Source organism: Danio rerio, chromosome 14 (assembly GCF_052040795.2).
Source record: "Danio rerio strain M-AB ecotype USA chromosome 14, GRCz13ab, whole genome shotgun sequence".
Taxonomy (NCBI): domain Eukaryota; kingdom Metazoa; phylum Chordata; class Actinopteri; order Cypriniformes; family Danionidae; genus Danio; species Danio rerio.
In genome coordinates, this window is record NC_141034.1 from 54,689,001 (window position 1) to 54,695,000 (window position 6,000).

At 39.5% G+C, this 6,000-nt stretch overlaps 2 protein-coding genes across 3 annotated transcripts in view; both read left to right on the forward strand.

The window, feature by feature from the left end:
- Positions 1 to 6,000, forward strand: part of nsd1a (nuclear receptor binding SET domain protein 1a) — a 1,446,438-nt gene that overhangs the window by 1,013,702 nt on the left and 426,736 nt on the right. The gene's annotated exons all lie outside the window — the stretch shown is intronic.
- ctnna1 (catenin (cadherin-associated protein), alpha 1) overlaps positions 1 to 6,000 on the forward strand; it is a 192,052-nt gene that overhangs the window by 181,339 nt on the left and 4,713 nt on the right.

Sequence of the window (6,000 nt, forward strand, 5' to 3'; positions counted from 1 at the left end):
TGTAGTTAAAAATGTGGAGTTTAATCGGAGAAAGGGGTGCTTGACGGGTGTCAAATATTAGAAGGGCTGCACACAGAAAAAAAGTTTGGGAACCACTGATTTAGGCTGACCCCAGACCTGTAATATAGTGGTATACTGTCGTCTTATCAAGCTGTTTAAAAACTAGTATCATTAACATCCAAACTGGCAGCTTGCATACAGAGGAATTTCCTTCAAAAGATTGAACATATAAAATGGCAAATTACTCCGGGATGACACTGATGTCATCATATAATCTAGGCCCTTAAACATTCAACTTTATTAATAATCATAAAGACTAGAGCTGCACAATTTATTGTAAAAAGATTGCGATCTCGATTTGACCCCCTAGTTGATCTTAATCCAGATGATCTTAATTTTTTTATTAATCCAGCAGATTCTGTCAATCATATTTTCAAGTTCAGGAGAGAAGCAATGGTGTCTTAACATTCACATCCTTTTATATGCGTTGTTCAGCAACGTGAACACCTCCAAATGGTGTTTAAAGAGTCACATATTGTATTTATAAGATATAATTCACCCCAAAAATGTCATTTCTGTCTTCCTGAAAATGTATTTGCGACCACAAAATCACACGTGACGTGAGCTGACACCACAGAGAGGGCGGGCGCGCCTCTGAATGAAGTGTACTTTAGTAAACAGACCCTGCATAGGCTGTGAATAACAGGTAATAAAGTTGTATATAACTTTCAGTTTGTGGCACAGAGTGATCGTTTGGGAGCCGCGTGGGAGGTGAACCGCTCTTAGCAGTGATGATGAAACCGAAAGCGCACACAGTGTTGCAGATGTAGCTGACTGATTCCAGCCTAAAAAGTCTCCAAAACCCGTCGAAATGCAAAAATATCCACCCAGTCTTCTGTATTCACGAAAATCACGTCAGTGACAGATTTTAAGCAGAACATTACAGATTGTACACATAATTCAACATCAGAATTATCATCAGCATTAATGACCAGGACAAATCTAAAGTCTGTTCAAGTCCACCAATCCAAGTCTATACAACATGTAGCATTTTAACCAACAGTACAGCTACACAAAGCCTACTGCTGTTTCACCACATGTTTGAGAATACAAGTAATAATAGCCCACTCATATTAACCTTTATTTTACATCTACAGAGTCGTGAGAAAATCGTGACCTTTATTTTTGGCAAAAAAAAATTGCGGTTCTCAGTTTAGCCAGAATCATGCAGCTCTAATAAAGACATAAGAAATGATATGCGTTACTCCACCCTGATACAGAAAAGACCTTTCAGAAAACCAACACCTTCAATACTTTGCTTGATATCCATTTTATACAATTATTTTAAACAGGATTACAATGCATCTCTTTTTTTCAGCTTGTAGTTTTCATTTCCTTAACAGTCAATCAAGCAAAGTCAAGATTTATTTTAGTGACATTTTATGGATCAGTGAATAATGGATGTCCGCAGTAGATTTCATGACAAGTAGACATAACCAAACCAAAGATATTTAACTGCAATAAATATTATATATGAAATAAGGTTGAACATTATATGCTTGAAAACATGAAACTCTTCAGATTAATTGTTGACTAAAGATTATTTTGATAATATATTGCTTAAAAAGGGAAAAGCAGTAAAGTATAATCATTTTTAATAAAGCTATTCCGTCATTAACTCAAGCATGGCGTCACAGTTGAGCAGTAGATAAAACGATTGCCTCACAGCGAGAAGGTTTGCTGGTTCAAGTCCCGGCTGGGTCAGTTGGCATTTCTGTGTGGAGTTTGCATATTTTCCCCGTGTTGGCGTGGGTTTCCTTCGGGTGCTCTGGTTTCCCCCACAGTCCAAACACATGCGCTATAGGAGAATTAAGTAAGCTAAATTGGCCCTTGTGTATGTGTGTGAATGCAAGTGTATGGGTGTTTCCCAATACTCTGTTGTTGCTGGAAGGGCATCCGCTGTGTAAAACATATGCTGGATAAGTTGGCGGTTCTTTCCACTGTGGTGACCTCTGATTAATAAAGGGACTAAGCTGAAAATGAATGAATGAATTGTTCATGCATTGACATTTATAGGGATTTTAAGTAGCATTGTGTAATTACATTTCTTATTTAGTAATTAAATTATTTGCCAGACCTAACATTTAATGTTAATGCAATTTAACAATGTAATCACTTTTTTCAGGTAACATTTCCAACATTGGTGATCACGCATGCATCAAGTTTTGTCTAGTCTCTCTTTTACACATTATGGCTAAATAAGCATTATTCAACGTAGCTGAATTACTAAGCTTTGAAATTGTATTCACCAGGGTTTAGCATAAGCATAATTCTCAAGCAAAGCGCTCCAATTATGACTATGACAATCTGTGAATGTCTTTCCAGCCATAAACGACTTAAGTATGCATCTACAGTCTCGCTGTTGTTTAAAATAATGGAAGTCTGACATTTTTCCAAATGCCTTATGCCATTCGGGGCAGCGCTACTGAGATAAAGGCGCTGTTGGGAAGCTGGCGTGCTGTAATTATGTGCAGGCACCCTCAAGTCCTGCTTGTTCAGAGCATTTCAATGCAAAGATATGGGGCCAGACTCTTTGAACATTATCACTGTGAAGAAAGTGCTGTTACCTTGGAGACTGGTGAAGCATGGTGAGGTATTGATATTGGATGGGCAAACTATGGGGAAAAACAAGTACTGTGCTTTTTACTGCACCAGTGGCTGGTAAATGGAGCTAGTGATGTATTCAGTCGGTTGGCAGCACCGCAGTGCAGGCTTTTTCTTTCGCGCTGAAGTATGAGCAGGATACTTCACTACTCCACTAATTGATTACTAAGCTTGACTAGCTCTTTTAGGCAGTCTGGTTGTAGCTGAGATGCTTAAAATTAAACTGGTAGTGCTGTTTTGAGATTTGTAGCATGTTTTGAAATGAACTTTCAGCATGCTAAAATCATACCCATAAACAATTTACTCACTGCCATTGCATTTTCACAATAACTATTGTATTGAAAAGGTGCACATTATTGCATCACAATCAAAATTCACCTTTATTTCTATAGCGCTTTTACGATGTAGATGCTGCCAAAGCAGCTTAACATAGAAGTTCTAGTAAAAGGGAAACTGTGTCAGTCCAGTTTTCAGAGTTGAAGTTCAGTTCAGTGTGGTTTAATTTTCACTGCTGAAAGTCCTAGCAAATCCATCAATGAGCAGCTCCACGAGTCCCGTACCAAGCAAGCCTGTGGCAAGGAACAAACTTCACCAATTGACGAAAGAAAGTGAACCTCGAGAGAAACCAGGCTCAGTTGGGCAAGACTATTTCACCTCTGGCAAAACTACTTGTGCAGAGCCACAGTCTAGGCACTGGGTAATGCTGGACGTCCATTGTGGAGAAACATGTTGATATCTTAAGTCTTAAAGCCCTTGCAAAATGTTGTTTCCCTTCCAAAAATTGTCTAGTGTTATAAAAATATGTAATGCATGAGTTTAATCTGACCCATGACACTGAAATGTCCTCTTAAATAGATCAATTATAAGATGTCGCTGTTAAAAATTGGTAATAAGCTCTGGCTCTTGATGCAAAATGAGCTGAAACTGCAAATTGTGACTCTTGAACTGTAGATTGGTTTATACCTCACAAAAAAATAAAAATCTGAAAGAGCAAGAATGCTTTCGTCTGATGGATTTGCAAAGATTTTGTTTTTCTTTTAGTAAAACGATAAGGACATTTTGGCTGTGAGCTCTCGGTGGGCCTGCTCATCTGCCACAATGGGGAATTGAGTGAATTTGACTTGCACATGCTGCTGGACAGGTGACTGTGGAGCATTAGAGTATCCACAGGCAACCGTCAAAGATCCGCAAAACAACCAGCATGTTGAACGCGCTTTTCACTTTAAATATCAGTCCGAGTATTTCAATGCAGACTCACGTCTGACTCACCATCCGTCTCGCCGTGCTTCATGTCAACTTTATTAAATGCTGCATCCGTGTCATTAGGCCCACACATCGTCTGCATCTTAAAGCAACACACTTTTCAACAGCGAATGAAGCAAAACGCCCATCCTTCACACACTTTACACATTCCTGCCCCTCACATATTGCTGCTTTATACAGTTCAACTACATCTCCTACAATGTAACCTTCATTACTGTGCAACTAATTTGTTTTTTTTAAGGTGATGTCTGGCTACTAACCGCACTCTTAAAGATCATTCTTATTTAAATGTAGTGTTTTACTGTTTTATATAAATCTAAAGCTCATCTGTAATGCATTGTAAGGGGATGTTTTCATCTACTCTGGGGTGATTTATGAGTGTTAATATTTCAGCAAATAGACTGATCTTTAGTGACGCATCTTTTGACATATATAATTTGCGCTTTTACTTCAATGTTCTGTTTAATATAAATCTAAAGATTATTTTTAAGGCACTTTGGATAATAAGAGTTATGTAAATGTAGCTTGGCAGTAAATATCTAACCTCTTTTATTATTTACATTTTACCTTTAGGTCATATATTCAGCTGTTTTGGCATACAGTTTCATTTTTATGCTGATGATACGCAAGCTTATATGTCTACAAAGAATGCTCCATCTTAGCCCCCCTCCGATATTACTAAAATGTCTGCGAGATATTATGTGGATGACCTGTAACTTTTTAAAGGTAAAGGCCCTTCTGGTTGGCTCAAAATCTGTTCTTTCCAAAGCTCAATCCTTTATCAATAAATCTCCAGTAAATTCTACAATTCATGCTAAAAGTCTTGGGGTTATACCAGATGGTATGCTTTCGTTTAATTTACTTATTAGTAATATTTCTCAATCTGCCTTTTTTCACTTGCGTAACATTGCAAGACTTCGCCCTTCACTGTCCCAACAAAGTACTGAAGTGCTTGTATATGCTCTGGTTACATCAAGGATTGATTATTGCAACTCCCTCCTATCTGGTATCCCTCTTGACCAACTTCTCAGATTACAGTTAATCCAGAACTCAGCAGCTAGGGTAGTCACCCGCTCGCATGCTTCTTTCACATAACTCCAATTCTCTTTCACTTGCATTGGCTTCCTGTGTTTTATATTGTACAATATAAAATTATTTTACTAACTTACAAAGCTCTTCACAACCTGGCTCCAGATTATCTCTCTGATCTTCTTCACTGGTACACTGAGATCCTCTGTGGCTGAATTGCTCTCAGTTCCATATTTTAGGATGAAGTCATTTGGTGGCGGGGCTTTTAGCTGCATAGCACCACAGTTATGGATTTCCCTGCCGTTAGATATTCGTCAGGTGGACTCTATCTCCAATTTTAAATCCCAGGTTAAAACCTTTCTGTTCAGAATTGCCTTTAATGACTTTCTGGATTAATATTATGTGTATTACTTTTCTGTCTTTTTTTATAATGTGCCTGTAGTGTAATGTGTATTTATAAAGCGCATTTATTGTGTATGGTCATACACCCAAAGCGCTTCACAGTCATGAGGGGGGTCTCTCCACACCACCACCAGTGTGCAGCATCCACTTGGATGATGAGACGGCAGCCACAGGACAACGGCGCCAGTGCGCTCAGCACACACCAGCTATTGGTGGAGTGGAGAGACAGTGATCGAGCCAATTCAGTGGAAGGGGATGATTGGGAGGCCATGATCGTAAGGGCCGATAGAGGGACTTTGGCCAGGACACCGGGGTTACACCCCTACTCTTTCACGAGAAGTGCCATGGGATTTTTAATGACCACAGAGAGTCAGGACCTCAGTTTAACGTCTCATCCGAAAGACGGCGCCCACTGACAGTGTAATGTCACCCTCACTTTTACTGGGGCATTAGGACTCGCACAGACCACAGGTTTAGCGCCCCCTGCTGGCCTCACTAACACCACTTCCAACAACAACCTAGTGTTCCCTAGTGGTCTCCCATCCAGGTACTGACCAGGCTCAGCCCTGCGTAGCTTCAGTGAGTAACCTGTCTTGGGCTGCAGGGTGATATGGCATACTGTAAGGTGTCCTTGAGTGCTCT